The 21,956-nt window shown below is 55.5% G+C and overlaps 1 long non-coding RNA gene across 1 annotated transcript; it reads left to right on the top strand.

The window, feature by feature from the left end:
• The first annotated feature begins 902 nt into the window (after positions 1-902).
• LOC308534171 lies at positions 903-21,756 on the top strand. The gene is made up of 3 exons (XR_013997168.1): positions 903-983; positions 1,330-1,543; positions 20,494-21,756. It is a non-coding gene; the product is annotated as an uncharacterized lncRNA (long non-coding RNA).
• Positions 21,757-21,956: the final 200 nt, after the last annotated feature.

Raw genomic sequence — 21,956 nt, 5'->3', positions numbered from 1 at the left:
GGCACATGCCCATGGTTGCAGGCTCAATCCCCAGCATGGGGAGTGCGGGAGGCAGCTGATCGAGGATTCTCTCTCATCATTGATGTTTCCATCTCTCTCTCCCTCTCCTTCCTCCCTGAAATCAATACAAATATATTTTAAAAAATGTCAGGGACACCAAAGACACTTGGGAGGTAATCAAGTTGGCAAGCAGCGGAGCTTTCTGAAAGCAGATAACTTGCTCTAAGCTGATTGCTCTTTGGGTAAAATAATAGTGATTGTGTTCGACAGGGAGAAGCCAGTGTCCTGAGGATTTGGGAAGCAGGTGACTGGCCTCCCTTCTAGGATGATTCTGAGCTGGTGATGAAGTGCTGTCACGGCACAGCGGCTGCTTCGGACAGCCTGCCTGACAATGTTCCATTTATGATCAGAGTGAATGGTGCCGGACACACTCATGCTTATGTTTTATTGATTTCAGAGAGGAAGGGATAGGGAGAGAAAGAGAGAAACATCAGTGATGAGAGAGAATCATGGATCGGCTGCCTCCTGCACGCCCCACACTGGGGATCGAGCCCACAACTCGGGCATGTGGCCTGACCAGGAATCGAACCATGACCTTCTGGTTCATAGGTTGATGCTCAACCACTGAGCCACACAGGCCAGGCCTAGTTCAGTGTTTCTTAATCCTTTTTTTGACTGTCATGAACCTGAATTTTCTAAGAAGCTCATGAAAGCCATACACACTTCCCCTCAAAAGGGCTGCATATAATCTTGGGAAGTTCAAGGTCGGGACAACAAGCTGACAGTCCAGCGTGGCTCATTTTGAGAATGTCAGTTGCCAGCTACGCTCTCCTTTCATTTCTCTTCCTGGCCCTGCAGGTGCGCGGGGCGGGGAGTGAGGACAGCTGAGCAGACTCTGCTTGTGGACTCTGCTAATGAGCCCGGGCCTGCATCTGACCGGAGCCCCGTTAAATCATTCCCCGAACACACAGCTCTCGCGCCCGGTAGGTGCTGGCTTTGTGAGGAGCCTGAAAGTGAACAGCGGCTGAGTAACAGCTCCGAAGTGCACGTCGGAGCACTGGGTGCCTTGCAGGTGTCTGCCAGCTCCGGGGCGTTCCCCTGAGTGAGCTCCTAGGCGTGGACTGGCCACATCAAAGGGTTTTGTCTGGACATCAGTTTCCAGCCCCTTTTGGGGGGCCCTGCGGGTTGGAAATCTCCCTAAATATTTGTAGGGACACCCAAATTGGACAAGTTGTGCCAGTTTCCTAAGTCAGGACAATTCCCGTCAGTGTGGATGACGGTGCCTGTGCAGGGACGACGTTTGCAAGAAGCACTGGTATTTCCTTACAGGCCTCCGTGCGTCCCCCTGCTGGGCCTCGCTGCTTGTCCTCTGCGGGACCCACTGCGAGAACGCCACGCCCTGCTGCGTCCGAAGATTGATTTTGGAACGTCAGTGTCGCTTGTCCTGGTCCTCCTGGCACCTGAAGGGCACCTCCTGGCCTGCCTCTTGGTTGCTCTGGGCCTGCGCACTTCCTCCTCCCCAAATCTCACAGCCAAATCCCAGGTAAAAGCGGGGAAGGGGGGACCATGGTGACACCCTCCCCCATCCTTCCCGTGTTTGTCAGGGTTTGGCTGGAGGGCGACTAGGGGGGCGAGAGACCTTCTTAAGGCAGCTCCTTCATCCCGTGTTGGTGCGGTGGGAGGGCTGGGGCAGCTCTCAGGGTTCCGGAAGCTCAGCTCCGGATTAATGAAACCTGACACAGGCCAGCGAGGCCTGGTGGGAAGCTGGGCCGGCTTCCCTGCGGGGGTGGCTTCCCTCAGTGACGTCAGCAGCAGCTGCTGTTGCCTTGGCAACTCAGCCTCAGCACCCAGGCTGCTCTCAGGGCTCTGCTCTAAATGAGGAGGCGCTAACAATGAATCCCTCTCCCCCAAATGTGCCAGGACCCTAGGGAGGTCCTCTCCAGGGCCCATGCATCTGGGGGGTGGGGGGAAGACAGCTCAAGGCAGAGGATAATGTTGGAAGCATCCAGGGACACGTGGGGGCCAAGGACTCTTTCTTTTCACCCCAAAACCTGTATGTTCTAGAGAAAACAAACTGCTGACCACCCTCTGACAGTTCGCCTGCCTTCAACCTGTTTCACATGGAAAGTCTTGTAGAGGCACGTCCATCCTCCATGAGTCCCGTCCATCCTCCATGAGTCCTGTCCACCCCCACGAGTCCTGTCCACCCTCACGAGTCCTGTCCACCCCCACGAGTCCTGTCCACCCCCCACAAGTCCTGTCCACCCACACAAGTCCTGTCCACCCCCCACAAGTCCTGTCCACCCCCACGAGTCCTGTCCACCCCCACGAGTCCTGTCCACCCCACAAGTCCCATCCACCCCCATGAGTCCCGTCCACCCCCACAAGTCCTGTCCACCCCCCACAAGTCCTGTCCACCCCACGAGTCCCGTCCATCCTCCAGGAGTCCTGTCCACCCCCACGAGTCCTGTCCACCCCCCACAAGTCCTGTCCACCCCCACAAGTCCTGTCCACCCCACGAGTCCCGTCCATCCTCCAGGAGTCCTGTCCACCCCCACGAGTCCCGTCCACCCCCCACGAGTCCTGTCCACCCCCCACAAGTCCTGTCCACCCCCACAAGTCCTGTCCACCCCACGAGTCCCGTCCATCCTCCAGGAGTCCTGTCTACCCCCATGAGTCCCGTCCACCCCCCACGAGTCCTGTCCACCCCCCACAAGTCCTGTCCACCCCCACAAGTTCTGTCCACCCCATGAGTCCCGTCCATCCTCCAGGAGTCCTGTCCACCCCCCATGAGTCCCGTCCACCCCCCCATGAGTCCCGTCCACCCCCATGAGTCCTGTCCACCCCCCATGAGTCCCGTCCACCCCCCATGAGTCCTGTCCACCCCCACGAGTCCAGTCCACCCCCACGAGTCCTGTCCACCCCCCACGAGTCCAGTCCACCCCCATGAGTCCCGTCCACCCCCACGAGTCCTGTCCACCCCCCAGAGTCCTGTCCACCCCACGAGTCCCGTCCATCCTCCATGAGTCCAGTCCACCCCCACGAGTCCTGTCCAACCCCCACAAGTCCTGCTGCAGGATGGAGGGGCTGGTGGACACCTTGAGGGGACAGCGCAGTAGAGAAGGGGAAATTTTCAATGAATATAGTCTGTCGCCCCAGGCTCACGTTATGAGTGTCTAAGGAGTATGCCAGTCACCAGAACTAGCGAATGAGGGTGAGACAGGATTTCATGGTGGCCAATTTCACGGTGGCCAAAGACACACCCAGGCGTTTGTGTCCCACTGACCAGAGGCTCCGCCACTTTCTGGCTGTGTGATCTCAACCAATTAGCTAAGTTTCAGTGTCTCTGTCTGTAAAATGCTAGCAACACCTGCCCCAGGGCATTTTAAGGAATAAATGACGTAACACAGGGAAAGAGCTTAGCACAGTATCTGGCACATGACAGGGACTGAAATAAACGTGCGTTCTCCTCTTTCGGATTGTTCTTAGCCGTGCCTGGTGCAGGGCTGACCCAGAGCCCGCTAGGCCTTTGCACAAATGGGAAGGAAGTGCCCTGCTGGCAGACTCGCTCGGACAAGGTTCTGCTGGTCCAGCCAGCCCAGGCGCATGGCCCGCCCCCCTTCCCACTGCTCCCACTGCTCCCCTGTCCCAGCTCCTGGGGTCCCTCACTCTGGAGTCCCCTGTGTGCAGGAGAGCCCTGTGAGGGTGGCGTTGGAGGGGGTCAGAGACGTGGCATCCTCGCCCAGAGGTGCTTCCAGTGCCAACATCACGCTGGTGAGACGCAGTCTGCTTGTGTAGAAAAGAACTGGGGGGCAGAGAAGTGCGTTGTCAGTTCAGAGAGGCAGAGAGCAAAGGTGTCATTTTGGACCTAATGAAATGGCCCAGCCCAGGGCTAGGAGCTCTTGTCTCTAGGAAAATCGCCACCGTTTGTCTCAACACTTTGCTGTCAGCGCAGTGCGGGTAATTAATCCATGATTAATCAGGAAAGTTAACTGAATTTGTAGAACTTGGCGAGCTAGCATCGCGATGGATTAGGGTCCCCGCGGAGTTGGCGGCGGCCTCTGGTTGTTTGCACGAGCTGGCTCAGGCCTGGCGATGGAGTTTCTTGTAAGCTGCGTGGCCGTTAGATGGATGGCAGCCGTGTCCAGATGAAATAGGATGGAATTAGGTGGTGTTCTGCAGGCTCTGCAATTCAATTTGTTTTCTGGGAAGGGAGTCAAGAAAAAAGCAATAAAAGCCCTTAGTTACATAAGCCTCAGACCACGGCTGGACTCACCCCTTAGGAATCCTCTCTTCTCTTCGTCTCTGCCTCCTCAAGAGCCCTTGCATCGTGCCTGGCCCAGAGTTGATGATTAACTAACTGACTGACTAACTAACTAACTAACTAACCGATTAACTAAATGCATAAATAAATGACTCATCCATCCATCTGTGCAATAAAGTTCAATAAAATTCCCTGTGGAAGGTACTAGGACTAAAAGTGAAAACGCCCAGGGAGCCGCGGTGTCTCAGTGGTCAGAGCGTGCACCGATGGGTCAAGGGTTCGATTCCCAACCAAGGCCACGAACCTGGGTTTCAGGTTCCCTTCTCGCTCTCCCCTCCCGCCCCCCACCGCCACCCCCATTCGGGGCATATGCAGGAGGCAACCAGTTGATGTCTCTCTCTCTCTCTCTCTCTCTCTCTCTCTCTCTCTCTCTCTCTCTCTTCCATCCCCTTCCTCTGCCCCTTCCACTCTCTCTGCAAAATGATGGAAAATATACCCTCTGGTGAGGATTAACAGCAGCAACATAAAGGGGGGAGCGCTCTCAGCCTGTTCAGGGCAGTGGCCTCCCAACAAGCAGGAACAGGTTATCGAGCAGAGAGGGAAGGGCTGGGAGACCCAGAGGGAAGGGCGGAGAGACCTGTGGGCGATGTCGCAGGGGAAGTGACCTTTGAGTGGGGTCTTCCAGGGCGGATAGCCACCCCCCCCCCCCCCCCCCGTCGCAGGGCTGAGGGACCCCCCACGGGTGGAGGATGGTGGTGTGAACGCAGGAACCTTTGATGGATGGTGTGACTTCAAGGAGCGGACCCTGTGGGAGGGCAGGGAAGTCTACCATGCCACCTTAGGGAGCCTTGACTTTACTGGGGCCTAATGGAGGCCTTTGAAGGATTTCAGTGAGTGACAGGGTCAGACTCATGTTTTAGGAAGGATTCCTGTAGGTGGATGGCAGTGGGTGGGACTCAGGGTGGAGACTCTGAATGGCAGCTACAGGCCTGGGGAGAGGCAGCGGGAAGGAGGGAGGACACGGGTGGGGGAGGAGGGAGGACACGGGTGGGGGAGGAGGGAGGACACGGGTGGAGGAGGAGGGAGGACACGGGTGGGGGAGGAGGGAGGACACGGGTGAGGGAGGAGGGAGGACACGGGTGGGGGAGGAGGGAGGACACGGGTGGGGGAGGAGGGAGGACACGGGTGGAGGAGGAGGGAGGACACGGGTGGGGGAGGAGGGAGGACACGGGTGGGGGAGGAAGGAGGACACGGGTGGGGGAGGAGGGAGGACACGGGTGGAGGAGGAGGGAGGACACGGGTGGGGGAGGAGGGAGGACACGGGTGGGGGAGGAGGGAGGACACGGGTGGGGGAGGAAGGAGGACACGGGTGGGGGAGGAGGGAGGACACGGGTGGGGGAGGAGGGAGGACACGGGTGGGGGAGGAGGGAGGACACGGGTGGGGGAGGAAGGAGGACACGGGTGGGGGAGGAGGGAGGACACGGGTGGAGGAGGAGGGAGGACACGGGTGGGGGAGGCGGGAGGACACGGGTGGGGGAGGAGGGAGGACACGGGTGGGGGAGGAGGGAGGACACGGGTGGGGGAGGAGGGAGGACACGGGTGGGGGAGGAGGGAGGACACGGGTGGGGGAGGAGGGAGGACACGGGTGGGGGAGGAGGGAGGACACGGGTGGGAGAGGAGGGAGGACACGGGTGGGGGAGGCGGGTCATGTGGTGGACAAGCTAATTCCTCTGAGCACCCTCATTTTCCCGACCTATACAATGGGGAAAATAATTTCCGTCTCATAGGGTTATTTTGAGGTTTCGATGAGAAATTACATGCAAAAACTTCAGTGTCCAGTTCTTGGCATGTAATATGCACTTGGTAAATGTTAGTTGTTTATTTACCTGGGGAGCGATGACCGGAGCCTGGTGAGGCAGCCGCTGCAGAATTGAGAGGAGGGTGTGGGAAGGAGAGCTGTGAGGAGGTGCACCAGGTGCTGAGTCACGGCACCTTGCAGAGAGCTGACAGGCCATTTTGTGCTGACTCACTGCAGCAGTCTGCTCTGCTGGCCTCACAGCCTGCAGATGAGGCCCTGGGGTGCTTGACCTTGGGCTCCTCTGGACCCAGGCAGAGCCAGCAAAGCTCAGTTAGTCACCAGCCAGAGAGGGTTGGCCCTGGCGGAGGCAGAGGCCCCTGGTGGAGGGAGAGGCCCTGGTGGAGGGAGATGCCACCTCTAGGGACTGAACTGTTTGGATTTAAAGGCTCTTTGTCTCCTCTTGAATGCAGATACCCCAGTGAAAAGTAATATCATTGCGGGAAGGGACAGCCACCATCACAGTAATAAATAATAGTCATGATGACAACCGATGTTTCTGGAGAACGGCTCTGTGCCAGGTCCTGCGACAGGCACCTTCCGCTCATCGCCTCGTTTAATGCCCGGACATCCTGGGGGGTGAATGAGGACGTGGGAGCTCAGAGAAGTTAGGGACCTGGATTAAACACACAGCACTCATCTTCGAGAGCAGCATGGCAGAGAGAGAGAGAGAGAGAAAGAGAGAGAGAGAGAGAGAGAGAGAGAGAGAGAGAGAGAGAGAGAGAGAACGGGAGAGTGAGAGAGGTGAGTGTGGTATGAGATTTGGTAGGCGTCCCTAAAGGCGTTAAAGGGCAGAATGGAATCTGTATTTTGACATAGTTTGGCCGTTGGACCATTTCCTCCTGAAAGTCTCTCTCCCTTCGACTCCCGAGGCACAGCTACCTCCGGGTCCCTCCTGACCTTACCTCCTCATGGCAGCTCTTCACGCCCCACGCACACTCGGCGTTTCCCTTCTCACTCCACACGCTGATGGGGAGTGACCTTCTCTGGAGTCAGTGGCAGCCTCCAGCGCCGGGTACCGGTTATTTCCAGCCGACTCCCCCATGTTCTGGTCCCACTGAGCTCCCCGCTGGGTGGCTCCACTCGGAAGTGCGGGCACCAGAAGTTCAGTGTATTGCGTTCTTGGTAAACGCGCACCTTTTCCTGTTTCTTCCCCTTAAATGGCGTTGTGTCCCCTTAGCTGTCCTCTGCAAGGGTGGCCGTCACTTACTTGCGCTTCCTCACCTTCCCGGATCAGACACAGTCTCTGCAGCATCCGCGTCGCTAACCTCTCCCTGTTCATCGCTGCTCCCCATCCTCTCTGGTGCGGCCTTGGGTTAGTCCTGCCATGCTTCCCACCTGGCTTCCCATAACCCTTCCTGCCTTCACGCTGACAGTCATCTTCCTCAAGTCCATCTGCAGATGGGTCGTGTCACTCCCTCGTGGATTTTTCTGGATGTGTCCTAGGTAAAGCCTTTCGAGGCCTGGCTTTGCTGACCTCCCCAGCCCCGTTTCTCTTCGGTCGGCCACAGATGGCCTTTGCTTCCACACAGTACTTAGCCAAGACCCCAGCTTCCAGTGGCTTTTTGTTCTTTTTGTCCTAACTTGCTATCTTGTCTTTGAGCTTTCCCAGACCTTGTTTAAAATCCTAATCTATATAACAAAAGCCTAAGCTACCCTTATGGCAGAATGACCAGAACGACTGATCGCTATGATGCACACTGACCACCAGGGGGCAGACACTCAATGCAGGAGCTGCCCCCTGGTGGTCAGTGCACTCCCACAGGGGGAGCGCCGCTCAGCCAGAAGCTGGGCTCATGGCTGGCGAGTGCAGCTGCCATGGGGGGAGCCTCTTCTGACTCCATGGTAGCACTACCGAGCAGCAGCAGCAGGCGCAGCGGGCCGGGATGAGCATGAGCGGCGCGGTGCCTGGCCCCGATTTGGGCTCCTCCTTGGACGCCTGCTGCTTGGTGCGCTGCTACATCACCCAGGGGTCCTGGACTGCGAGAGGGATGTCTGACTGCCAGCTTAGGCCTGATCCCGGTGCCGTTCTCTGTAGAAGGCAGTCAGTTTAAACAACTCAGTGACTCAGGGAAGCGGAGGGAACCCAGGGTGAGCCTGCCTCTGTGCTTGACTCACCCACTCGATGGTGATCGCAGGACAGACCATGGTGGCCCAGCCCATGCACGTGCAGCAGCTGCTGAAGCTCAAGCAGCAGGCTGTGCGGCAGCAGAAGGCCATCCAGCCACAAGTCGGCAGGCAGACATCCCCTGAGGGGTCCTGGACTGCGAGAGGGCGCAGACCAGGCTGAGGGACCCTCCTCCCCCTGGGCACGAATTTCATGCACCGGGCCTCAAGTATTTTAATGATAGCAAACTTATGCCATTTATAGTTAATAAAATTTGCATTTCCTTCAGAAAAATGCCTATATACATTAATCACACAAATGAATGGGAACATGTACTGAAAAAAAAAATGAATGGGGAAATGTGTCTTAGGTTGCAAAAACATGATTTATACTTAACTTTCTAACCACAATCATAGAGTAATGCAAAGCACACAGCTTTAAGAAAGTAAACAGTTTTACTTGTGAATTTTAATATTGAAAAAATGGAGTAACTTGAGGATATTTTGTTCCTCATAAAACCACTGTTAACCATGCTTGGAGTGTCACAGAGGTGCTGTGCAAGTTGGGGGCCATATTTAAGTGATTTAGGAGACCTCAGCACGGTGGTTTCTTTGTGGTCTGGACTCATGTTCTTCAGATACATGTTCGTATGCAAAGCTTGACTAAGATTAGACTGAATTTTCACTCACTCAGTCAGAATTTTTTTCTTAAACTCAATCATTGAAGATAAGCACATTGTTCAAATATTCTAATATGGCTTCATATGTAATCATTAGAATGAACGTAGTGACTGATTCCTGGAAAAAAGAACTAATAGCTGTCATCCAGTCCCCGTTGTTGAGGGGATGATGGATTAAAAAAATCTAAAATGTCTCTGACTTGGTTTGTAAATAATTCTGACTCATAGCATAGTGCGTTTGAGCGGTTAAATGGTGAGAATTAATTTTGGCTAAAACAAAATTAAGACAGACCCTCCACTGTCTTTCATCATCTCGTAAATGGGAAAGAGAAAGTCTTCAAGGATTCAATATAGTTTCCCCTCTCTGGTCACATGGTGTTAACACCCAATCGAATTCATTGAAAAAAGTGGTCCCATGCTGAAATAAAGGTGTTGGGTGAATGCGTGGATATTTTAAAAATATGTTTTTATTGATTTCCAGAGAGAGAGGAAGGGAGAGGGATAGAGAGATATAAACATCAATGAGATAGAAACATCATCGATGGGCTGCTTCTTACACACCCCCTACTGGGGACTGAGCCCCCAACCCGGGCATGTGCCTGACTGGGAATCGAAAGATGACCTCTTGATTCATGGATTGACACTCAACCACTGAGCCACAGCGGCCAGGGCTGTATGGCTATACCAATTACCATTCTAGGCCCATTGCTAGGGCTACTTTTATTAGTTGTATGGTCTTAGGCAAAATTCTTATCTTCTTTGAGCCACAGCTTCTTCATCTATAAAAGGACAATATTAGCAATCACACCCCTGTCACAAGTCCGCTGGGGTGTACATGAGTTTACACAAGGAGAACGCCTGGCACGTGTAGGTCCTCGCTCAGTCCCGTTGCTGCTAACGCAGACATGCAGACATGTGCACAAAACACGTGGGCTCAGACACAGGAAGAGAAATATGGCTTTCACAGGGGCAGGAAGATTGTCAGACAGTTCACCAGGAAATGATGCCATCCTGGCTCAGGCAGGCAGGTGGGCTTAAGGCAAGACTCCTCATTTTTGGTGATCATCAGTATATTTCATTTTATATAGCTAGTTGGCTGCGGGCCAGCCACGACATCCTATAAGAGTTTGATGAAAATGCGTAATTCTGGTTCTTAGGATTCCTCCTTCCCACCCCGCCTGGCACTGTTTGCAGGAAGAGCTGGCGAGGACCTTTTGTGAACTCGTTCCCAGAAGCATGTCCGTAAGGCTACGACTTACAGCGTTTTTATTTCGTGGCGGGAGATGCAAGGCCACTTCTCTTTGAAGGAACAAGAGGTGTGTGGGGAGGGCACTGAGGCTGATGGGTCAGGGCCAGGAAAGAGTGAGGATAAAATTAGTTGAAATATCTGGCACCATTTTCAAAATTAAGCTGTGACGTTCAGACTCAGACATCCAGATTCCCCCTGAAGTCTTAGGTTGCAGGTTCCAGATGGTGGTCCCTGAGGCCCCAGGGCAGGCAGGCTCCGCCTGGAATGAGCTGACAAGGCGAGTTGGTGTTTGGCAGCCTGAGGCTTCTGGGCACAGCTCTGAGGAGTGGACGGTCCAGAGCCTGACAGGGTGTGGTCAGGCCCATGCCACTGTGCCGGGCAGGAGTGGGCACAGCATCTGAGCGCCCACGTGCCAGCCCAGCTCTGCGGAGCTCACTGATGGCAGGCAAGTCACTTAACCTTTTCATTTCTCACGTGGGGCTGGGCTCCCTGCCTGCGTTTCAGACAGGGTGGCTCTGAGGCTCACGTGGTGTCGTTTCCATGAAGAGCCCTGGAGAGCGAGAGAGCACAGCCCAGGCGCAGGACACTTCCGGCTCCAACTGACATCTGGCTGCTGGAAGGAGAAAATGGGGTTGGACATGTCCCCGGAAGGGCAGTGTGACAGGTGGAGGGGCGTGGGGAGCAGAGGGGCGGTCCTGGGAGGCGGCTCTGCGCCCAGACCTGGGTGGGAGCTGAGGCTGCGGTACAGGCGCGCACAGCGTGGCCTGCCGTTGCCCTCCCTCGGTCTCGTGCCGTCCGCTGTGAAAGGGGAAGAGGAGCTACCACCCCGAGGCGGTGAGGATGAAGCGGAAACGTAATGGTGTGCTTGCCGCGTTGGAAGGCCTGGCTGTTGGCAGCGTGGACGTGGGGCGGGTCTGGGGTCTGGGAGGTAGAGGGTCAGGCGCACGCGGTCTGGCTCCGAACACTTGAAAGGCAGCCCTCGGCTGGCTAGGCTTTCTGTGACTCGGGTGTATTATCTTCACAGCTCAGGGTTCCGTGGGACACTTGTGCAGATGAAATTGATCAGCAGCAGGAGGAAAATAGCCGTTGCCTAGGCAACCAGCTGATGACTCACCCTGCTTTGAAGCTGCAGAAGCCATGAGACTGCAGTAATTTTCCAGATGCATAACCTGCCCTCCCCTCTCTCTCCCTCCCTCTCTCTGTTTCCCAGTCTCCATCCTTCATTCCTCTCTCCGCACCCACCTTCCCGCCCCTCCCACGACCTGACCCCATACCGTGCAGGCTCCCTGTGGGGCCCGCCGGGGTCCCGGGCCCTCTGGAGCAGGTATGCAGACCCCATCCTGCCGGTGCTTTGTGGCTGCATCGGTGGCTGCTTCTGGTCTCCACACCAGGAAATGGCCAGGCTGCACCGGCCTCGGAGGCCTGAGCCCCGAGACCCGCCTCCCCTCAGGGAGCTGACCCGGCGCAGCACTGCCTGTGTGGAGAGGGGTCAGCTCCCGACCTCCACGCAAAGCTGCGCAAATGATGCTCAAAGGACCAAGCTCCCCTCTGGCAGCCTCTCTCCCTCTTGTTCATCCTCTCCCCACTCACAACCTGGGGTCTGGTGTTCCAGAACCTTCTTAATTGCCCATCACAATTCTCTCTGTAACACGAAGTAATAGAAGCTTAAACTACTCCTCTTCCAAAGGCACCTTCATCTTAAGAAGGGTTGTGGGTGACCCCAGGACAAAACCTGTCTCCTGTCAGGTGCCGGCTGAGGCAGGGCCTGGGCTGTGTCTGCGGGAGGGTCTTTCTCTGCACATCCTGTGCGCACTCTGTTCCTGCTGATGCCGACTTACACATTAATGCCGGATACGCATTGGAGCCTCAATTCTGTATCCCACCCCATTCATATACGTATGCACTGCCTTCACACACATGCACACACATGCACACATCACACACATGCACACACCATCTAGGCAGCAGCAGCTGATGGGAAACAACACCCCCCCCCCACTGGTGATGAAGGCTGGGTGTCTACTCACTTTTATTTTATTTTATTTGTTAATCCTCGACCGAGGATATTTTTCCATTGATTTTTAGAGAGAGTGGAAGGGGAGGGGGAGAGACAGACAGAGAGAAACATCGATATGAGAGAGACACATCCATTGGTTGCCTCTGACTTGCACCCTGACCAGAGCTGGGGATCGAGCCTGCAACTGAGGTACGTGCCCTGGATTGGAATTGACCCCAGGACCCTTCAGTCCGAGGGCCGGTGCTCTATCCACTGAGCCAAACCCGCTAGGGCTCTACTCACCTTTATCTGTTGGCTCATGTCAGGCCTCCACTCTGTGCAGAACGTGCTGTGGGCCGTGGACTGGGGGCCCCACGCTCTCAGAACAGCCTGTAGCCAGAAGGCAGTCAGGCAGACAGACCATCCTCTGGGCAGAGGGTGCCGGTGCGGCTGCCCTCGGAGCTGCCCCGGGCCCTGTGCCTGGGTCCCCGGCTCAGCTGGCTCAGGCCCACGAGGTCTTGCCGTCGCACCTCACTGATATTCTACCTTGGGGGCCGCCAGGCTGCAGAGCCACCGGCACAGACACGCTCCGTCCTGCATCCTGCTTTGGAGACCGCGCTCCTCTGGTCCAGCTCGCGGCCCCAGAGGGACCCCCGCCTGTCCTCCCAGCTCCCGGAACGCGTGCTGCGCAGAACAGTCTTCTGAGCCCGGAGCCCAGGACGGTGCCCGCCAGCCATCTGCCTGGTGCAGGCACAGCCTCCGAGGAGGCTCCGCCATGACAGTCCCCGACGACGCTGTCATCCTGCCGGGCCCCACGTGCAGCGTGGGAGCCGCCTTCCCCACCAGGCAGCCCGGGCATTTCTGAACAGAGTGTATTGTTCACTAATTTATTTGTTTACTGGGCAGCTCCTCTATTCAGTGAGGATGACGTGAGCGCCGATGGAGTACTGGACACTGGAGTTGCAATCGGGAGCAAAGCAGATGGTCCTCCCAGCATGGAGCTTGTCCTCTGTGGGGGTGGCAGGATCCTGGGACAATCTGACAGCAGTGTGCTCACCAGAGGGATGGGAGCCCCGAGGCCATAGGCAGGGACTCTGGTCTGGTGCGGGTGGGGCCATGGAAGTCCAGGCAGGCAGGGACCAAAGCGTCTAGTTGGCTGAGAAGGCGTGTTGGGCAAGAGGGAACAGCATTAGGGGCAGAAGGAATAGAATGCATAGGAAAGCGCCTGAGGTGAGAGGGACCGTGTGGGGAAGGAGGCGTGAGAGTCCAGTGAGGGGGACATGGGCACGAGAAGTGGCCCACGGGGCTGGCAGATGGACCGTGGCTTCCAGGACTCGGAGTGCAGCTCCTACGGAAGCAATGACCCTTTCTTCCTGCCCCTCCCCTCCGAGGCTCCTCCCCACCCCACATCACCCACCTTCCTGTCCCTCTCCTCCTCAATATTTCTGGGGTGTGGGGGGGTTGTTATTTAACTTGGTCTTTCTCAGGAACTCCATCTGCCGAGGAGCAAAACTTGCAGTTTCCAAGCTCAGTGTGAATGAAAATGAGCAGTCCTTTTCGAGCAAACAAGCTTAGATTCAGCTCCCACCACCCGCAACTCTTCAAGACGGCTCCTAGGAGGCCGGGGAGGCCTCTGCTGACCCGGTACTTGTGGCATCAGGGACAACGGGGCCTCGGGCCCTGCAGGAACCTGGACTGTCCTCGCTTCTTTCGGGTCACCCCAGCCCTGCCCTGCTTCTGTTTTGTCCCCCAAATGGCCTTTGCAAGGGGGACCTTCTCTGTACCATGTGGAGCCCGGTGGTCCAGGCAGCCAGTCTCGATTCTGAATTAAGAAAAGGCCTCCCTCGCACGCTGGCTGCAAAACCCCATTTTGAAAGTGGGAATCTGGATGCGAACCCCCTCCCCCTTGGCGCCCCTCCCTCACAGCCCCTCTTTCCCCACAAGTGGCTGCTCTGGCCGTGGGGGGAGAAGTGGCCTTTTGGTGAAGGCAAACGAGAAAAGGGTATGTGGGTGTGTGTCTGTTTGAAACCGGGCTCCTGCTCCTGCACTGTTTTAAGGATTTGGAGCTCTTTTCCCCGAGATCTTTCAGAAACCTCGAAGCCTTTTCAGCAAGGGGGTGAGAGATTCAGACCCGCGTCTTCGTAGAGATGGTGGAGGCTGCGGGAGAGTGGACTGGGGCAGGTCTGTCATCAGCTAGACCGGTGGCAGCGAAGGGGCCAGAGAGGTCTACGGGGTTGGGGGTGGGGGGAAGGATAGGGAGAGGGGTCAGGTGTGGGGCTCAGGAAAGGTAGGTCTGCAGAAAGTGCCTCAATCTCTGCTTTATGTGGCTGCAGAGATTTGGGGAGCATTGGCGAATGGGGGCATCAATAGCAAGTGCCCCAGATTTAGAGAGCGGGGGGGGGGGGGGGGGAGAGGTGTAACATAGTCCCAGGGCGTTTGCATGGAAAGGGTCTAGGGAAGTGCCATGGAGCAGCGGGTGGGCCCAGGGTCAGCTCCCGAGAGTCACAGTGAGTGGGTGAGCCTCCATGCAATGCAGGCAGACAACGGGGGTGGAGGGTGGGGGAGCGAACCTGGAGGGGTCTGGCTCCAGGATCAGACACTGAGAGAGGTGGCCGTGATAGAGGGCGTTTATTGTCAGAGGGTCCTTCTCATCAAAGACAGACAGCCCTGAGCCCCTCTGCAGGTACAGTCCCCAGGCCGTGACGCGGGGGCAAGGACGTGCCAATGGCTCCTTCCAGCTGGGACAGTGAGCTCCTGAGCACGAGCTCAGGCACCTGGGAGTCCGGCAGAGACCACTGCAGCCTGAGAGAGAGAGAGAGAGAGAGAGAGAGAGAGAGAGAGAGAGAGAAGTTCATTGGATGAAAATAATAAACACTTGAAAAGCACAGTAATTCTAAAACTTCTAAAGTAATTGCTCCGGTTTGGTCTGGGAGGAAAACATTAAGATGAGAAATTGCAGATTGAAAAATGAAGACGGCTAATGCTAACGTCGAGAATAGCATGTGCGCGCCCTCCGTGGCCGCCACAGCTTGGTGCGTGTCGTCACGTTCCGTGGGAACACATCGCCCGTTTCCGGTGTGGAAGAGTGATAGGGGCAGAAATAGAATGTGGGGAGCCAGCTAGAATTGTAAGAAATATGGATCGTGCTCTGTTAACCGTGACGGTTCTGTTCTGATTGAAGAAGGCACAGTCTCACCTGGCTGGCAGCCCCACTGGGGGCCTGGGAGCTCCCCTGGAAGTGCAGCCCTCCCTCCCCATCTGGGAGCTGCCTGTGATCATGGAAAGATGAGCAACTGCTGCGGGAACCAGAGCCGCCAGCCCCTTGAAGCCCCCCAGCCCTTTTGCACACCTGCAGGCCTTGCAGCCCCCCAGCCCGCTTCCCTGTGACCTGCCCATCTGGCACTGCCTTTGGCGACTTCCCCATGTCATCTTTGTCTTGTACCTCATAGAAGCAGCTGGCTTATGGGGGTTGGGGCAGAGCAGGTTTTCGTGGCTGACCTGCTGCTCTCCATGCTGCCGCAGGATTGGAATAAACTCTCATAATGATTCCACCCTGTCTCTGCTTCATCGGCTTCAGTAGGGACAGGCAGCCCGGACCCATTGATTGACCAGTTACACACGGAGTTACAATAGGATGCGTTAGCTATAGGATGAGTTTTCCTTCCTCCCTCCCTTCCTTTCTTCCTTCTCTTGTCTGACATGAGAACATTTCACAATCCATTTTTTGGCACTTCTGAAAGAACAACTATGTAACAAAATAAAAAGTATATTCCAGATAATTTCAAAAAGAAAAAAAAAAGATACTGGCACTTTGTACTGAGTTCAAACCCTTCCCTCTTTCCTCTGAAATTATTTTTCTGATTTTAACAGCGATTCATATCCACGGTGGAGCCCTTGGAGAATGAGGGGTTGCAAAAGAAGAAAGTAAAATCCCTCAATCCTGAGCAAGGTCCCTCTGGCAGGTGGGGTCCCTCGGCCTGGCCTGTGGGGATCGGGCCGAAATAGGCTCTCTGACATCCCCTGAGGGGTCCCGGAGTGCGAGAGGGCACTCTGCAAAGTTGCTCTCGTACAGGGTGTGGAACGCAAACACGAGTGAGCAGTAACCAGATTCGGGCTGACAGTGCCCCAGCAACAACACAGCCCACGGCCAAAGGTGGAATCATGCAGCCCATGAGGAATCGGGCTCCCTCCTCTCTGGTTTCAGGGTGCGTCACCCGAGAACCACTGCTGCCAAGTCACTGCAACTAGGCAGCTCCTGCGTTGAGCGTCTGCCCTCCTGGTGGTCAGTGCATATCATAGCGACCGGTCAGACAGTAGGAGGGACACTTAGCATATTAGCCTTATATATATATAGGTTTTTATTGATTTCAGAGAGAAGGGAGAGGGAGAGATAGAAACACCAATGATGGGAGAATATCATTGATCAGCTGCCTCCTGCATGCCCTCTACTGGGGATCTAGCCTGCAACCCGGCATGTGCCCTTGACTGGAATCGAACCCAGGACCCTTCAGTCCACAGGTCAGCTTTCTATCCATTGAGCAAAACCAGCTAGGGCTTTTTTCCTTTCAAAAATGATCTGGGATATACTTAAAAACATTTTTTAAAAATCCTCACCTATGGATATTTTCCCTTGCTTTTTTGAGAGAGAAGAGAGGGACGGAGGTGGGGGAGAGAGAGAAACATCAATGTGAGAGAGACATAGCGATTGGTTGCCTCCCGCATGACCCCAACAGAGGGCAGGGATCTAACCCAAATCACAACCCAGGTATATGCCCTTGACCAAGAATCAGACCTGCAACCTTGTGGTGCTTGGGCCTATGCTCTAACTGCTGAACCATACCAGCCAGGCCGAAATATACTTTTCATTTTGTTACATAACCATTTTTCTTTTTCAGATGGAAAGAATGGATTGCAACATGTCTTAAGCCAGGTGTAGATATTTCCTCCCAAAGTATTATGGGATATGGATAAATATTATCAGTATCTCATTGATGTATCTCCTTCTATCAAAACCCATTCGCAGTATCTGCTGCTTATTCACACTAGAGTGTTAATATCCAATACCCACTTCAAATGTTTTTCTCTGCTTTCTGGTTCATTTTGCCAGAGACCAGGGCCTAAGCCAAAGGAATCAGCATGCTGTAAGGCAGGGGTGGGAGCGTCTGGCCCCAGAAAGCATTGGGTCTGGCCCTGCCAAGGCATTAGGGGTGAGTTAGGTAAACGTTTGACCAAATACAGCAGGCTAATTTTGAAGGTGATAATTCTGTATGGCCCGTAAATGATGTTATAAATATCCAAATGGCCCCGGGCAGAAAAGAGGCTCCTCACCCCTGCTTTAAGGGCATGTCAGGGACCAGAAGAGGATGAAAAGGTATTTTTTAAAGTCCTGTGGATGCAGCTCCGTGGGTGCCACCCCAGGCAAACAACCACGTGCTCACCGCTCATGGTGGGAGCTCCTCAGAACTGCTGAGAACACGGGTGAAAGCGACGCTGTCTTAACGGGGAAGGTCCCTTTCATCTGGGTGACGTTACTTTCTAGCCCTATTTCCACTTACCAGTGTTGCTAATAATGATGCTGTGATCCTTGATGTGAGGCAGCGTGGGCTGGCTCCCTTGTTCAGTTCTAGATTCTGATCTGCCTGCCCTAGTTTCAGAAGAATTAACATCTCCTGCATAGTAATACTATTAGGACCAAGCAGCATTTGAGGTGGTTGGAGAGCGGGGAGCGCGGTTCACGGCAGTTTCCTGCCTCTGCAGAGCTGTCGCTGTTAATCACGTTGTCTGCCAGCTCCGGTCTGAAGGTCGTGACCTGTCTGAGGAGCAGACACGTTGTAAGTTAATACCGATCAGGACTCCAAGGGAGGGGCCTGGCCCTAGAGCAGTGGTTCTCAACCTTCTGGCCCTTTAAATACAGCTCCTCATGTTGTGACCCAACCATAACATTATTTTCGTTGCTACTTCATCACTGTAATGTTGCTACTGTGATGAATCGTCATGTAAATATCTGATATGCAGGATGGTCTTAGGCGACCCCTGTGAAAGGGTCGTTCGACCGCCAAAGGGGTCGCGACCCACAGGTTGAGAACCGCTGCCCTAGTGCATCCTCGAGATTCAGTGTCTGGAGGGAGGACGGGCTCCGTGCCTCTTCCTTTCCTAGATCTGAAAAGGCGTCTGATTCACTGAGCAGGTCCTTCGCAGTCCACACACGAGAGTCTGTCGGCCTCGCGATGGTTTCCACACAGCCTCCTCAGCACGGCAGAGAGAGCAACTGGGACCTTCCCATCAGCCTCTGCAGCGCTCAGATCAGCCGTGCAGGGAGGGAGTGGGACCACGTCCACTGAAAGGGCACTTAGCTTCACTCCGAAGGCGGAGCTCGAAAGGTCTTCAGCTCCAGAGATGACCTTGCGGGCAGGGGTCGGGCGCGCTTCCCTGGAGGCTGAACTTCTGTCTTGATGCGAGAGAAGTCGCAGCTCAGCTGTGACTGCTGAGTGTGATGAGGTGACATCGCGGGGCCCGTCTGGAGGACCCCTGAGAAGGTGTTCCTGGGGGTCTGGTTTACATTTAGCTGAAGATGACAGTGTGGTTTCTGGACCGGCTCCTGGGAGTTTAGTTTAGTGTAGAGCCATGTTTCCAAGGGGGCGCTTTTGTCTGAGGCATTTCTGCACGTGGCGACAGGAGGTTATTGTCATCTAGGGTGGCGGTCGCCAACCTTTCGGACCTCGCGGGCCACCAGTCTTCCGCGGACCACCGGTTGGCGACGCTGCCCTAGTGGCAGCGGCCAGGGATGCCGCCGAACACCCACAGCACAGAGGGCAGCCCCGCAGGAAGGTACCGGCAGTGTGGTCGCTGAGGCCGAGGAGCCCAGGAGGCTGAGAGTCTGGGCTGTCACTCAGTGGGTGGGACTGACAGGCACGTAGCCGCACTGTGGCGTCCTCTGACGGCACCAGGATCCGGTGCTGGGCGCGAGCAGAAGATCCTCCTGCCCCTCAGACCGTCAAGTTCAGGGGGAGAGCTAGACGCTACCCTGTCCTGCCAACAAGTGCAAGACCGCATGGCGACTCAGTGACACGTGTGTGCAAGGGAACAGCCGGGCTCGGTGACACGTGTGTGCAAGGGAACAGCCGGGCTCGGTGACACGTGTGTGCAAGGGAACAGCCGGGCTCGGTGACACGTGTGTGCAAGGGAACAGCCGGGCTCGGTAACACGTGTGTGCAAGGGAACAGCCGGACTTGTAAACGCAAGGTGGCACCTGGCCGGGAAATCAGGGCGGAGAAGCCGCGAAGCTGGGTCTGAGGGTAAAGAGGAGTTGGCTGGGGGGCTGTGCCCGCCTGGGGTGGGAGGGAGGGTGCGTGTTGTGGGGGGCGGGGGCCCGAGTGCAAGGCCAGGCCGCAGTGGCAGGTGGGTCCTCGGCCACGTTAAGGAACCATGAGAGGCAACTGGGGGTTTGAGGAGGTCAGTGTGTGCTTTGAAAAGATGTTTCTGGACAGAGTGAGGGTGGGCACAGGCCGGGGGGGGGGGGGCGGGGAGAGGGGAGAGGGGAGACCAGTGTCCTGGACATCATGTGACACATTTGGAGTTGCAGGGGCGGTAAAGGGCTGGACGTCACTGCTTGTGGCTTCTGAGGAACGTCTGTCCGATCCCGAGCCAACGGAACGCGGCACCGGATGGGGAGGGGCTGACACTATCCGAGGATCCTGAACGCAGTCACGGTCCCAGGGGGCCGCGGCCAGGCTGGCAGAGGGTTTTCTAGATGGTTCCACATCTCTGAGCCAGAAGCAAAGAAGCATCTCAGCATCAACATCAATGTTGGAGCCAAGAAGTAAACCCACTGCCCCAGGTCCCACGCGAGCTGCTTGCTGAGAGGGAGGAGACTGGCTGTGAGGGCTCGCGACCACCCCGGCCCATCCTACAGAACAGGCGCACCTGCTGAGCGTCCTGGCTTCGCAGCGACTACATCTGCCTCAGGCCTCCCTCTCCCACGGCTTCCCAGGGGCTCCCAAGGGCTCCGCATTTCTGCGGGTGCCTGGGATCGACAGCTCCGGAATCCTGCCTCTCCTGCGTTCTGTGTGTGCGGCACAGCCTTTAACGGAAGCTGCCAGCCTGCATCGCTGCGCTGTGCAGTCAGCCTGGTTTCAGGCTCCTGAGAAGGTCAGAGCCCAGACGTTTGGGGGACAAGTGTGTCGCGGGCCCTGCATTTAGAAGGCTGACAGATGAGCTGGGGAGAGCTGGTTCTCTCGGTTGCCACAGAAACCAAACCGAGCTGGATTTAGCGTTAAATTACAGGGTACATGCAGGGACAGAGCCAAACATTTGTGTACCATTGCTTTCTTCTTTCCTTTTCAGATTGAACCTTCTCTGGAGGCAGTAGCGACACGGGGGAAGCTGATGGGGCAGCAGCAGATGTGCCCAAGGAGTGGGGGTTCTGGAAGCTTCATGAACGGCAAGGACGTAGACTTCCACCCAAGGCAGGATTGCTGCCTGAGCATCTCCCTCCCTCCCAGGCTCTGGGTCCCGCCAATCAGGAGACTCCAGGAAGGACAGTGAGGAGAACGGGGTGGAGTCTAGAGGGCTGGCTTCCCACAGAGAGGCCACTGGCCGTGTGTGGCTGCTGAGCCCGGAGGCTGGTTAGTTCGAACCGAGGTGAGCTATCAACATGGACCGCAGGCCAGAGTTCAAAGCTGAGGATGATAAAAATGTAAAGTGTTTCATTAATTTTTAGTGTTGAGTCCGTGTTGAAATGATGGTATTTGGACCTCAGTTAGACAGGATATGTTACTAACACTGATTCCACCTGTTTCTTCTGACCGTTTTGTAATGTTGCTCCCAGAAAATGTCAAACTACACACGTGGCCCACACTGCAGCCCTGTTGGACGGCTGGTTCGGGGCCGCTGTTTGATGTTGGGTCAAGAGTAGCTCGGTGCTTCCTGTGTGTGAGGCCCAAGCACCTACTGTCTCCGTTCGTCCGCCCTTTTGTCATCAGTGAGCACGTTCATTATGCCCATTTTACAGGCGAGGAAAGTGAGGCAGAGGCTGTGTGCGGCTCTGTGGGCTGTGGAGCCTCCCGGCTGGGAATGCGGCACTGGCGCTCTCCCGTCTCTGGCAGCCACACTTCCAAGAGGCTTTGCTGGGGGTGAGCCGAGAGCAAACACAAGCAAAGTTCACCCCAGGTCTCCCTCCTTTATTTCAATGTGTGACCATCCAGAAACATCTCGGGGAAACCTTATTAATTGCAAAATCATATTTGTTTTCTCATCTCTGTGTTGAGTGATTGGAAAGAAACTCTTAGTGAAGGCTGATGTGATTTGGGGGAGCAGTGAGTAGGAAAGGAGAGACCAAGGGAGGACCAGAGCTTGTGTCCCTCCCAGTCAGCTGGGGAAACGGGACCCCCAGGGAACCAGTAGGTGGTGACAGCTTAAGCTTTTCTTGGAGGTAGAATTGACATATGACATTGTCTAAGTTCAAGGTGTACACCATGTTGGTTTGGTGCATTTACATATTGCAAGTATCTGTACATTATTTATTGGTTTGGTGCATTTACATATTGCACATATCTGTAAATGATCTGCTGGTTTGATGCATTTACATATTGCATATCTCTATACATTATCTGTTGGTTTGGTGCATTTACATATTGCACATATCTGTAAATTACCGCATGTACTGCCGAAGCTTTCACAGACCAGGAGTGTGGCTTCAGTTTCTGAGACCCCACAGAGAGGCAGGCGGGAGCTCACCCGGATATTTAAGGGCAGGAAGCCCTCCTGACACAGGACTCAGACATGGAGCCTCCCTTCCTGGGACTTGG

Source organism: Myotis nattereri, assembly GCF_964212035.1.
Source record: "Myotis nattereri genome assembly, chromosome: 18".
Taxonomy (NCBI): domain Eukaryota; kingdom Metazoa; phylum Chordata; class Mammalia; order Chiroptera; family Vespertilionidae; genus Myotis; species Myotis nattereri.
Note: the sequence above shows the minus strand (reverse complement) of the source record. Positions and strands in the feature narration are given on the sequence as shown.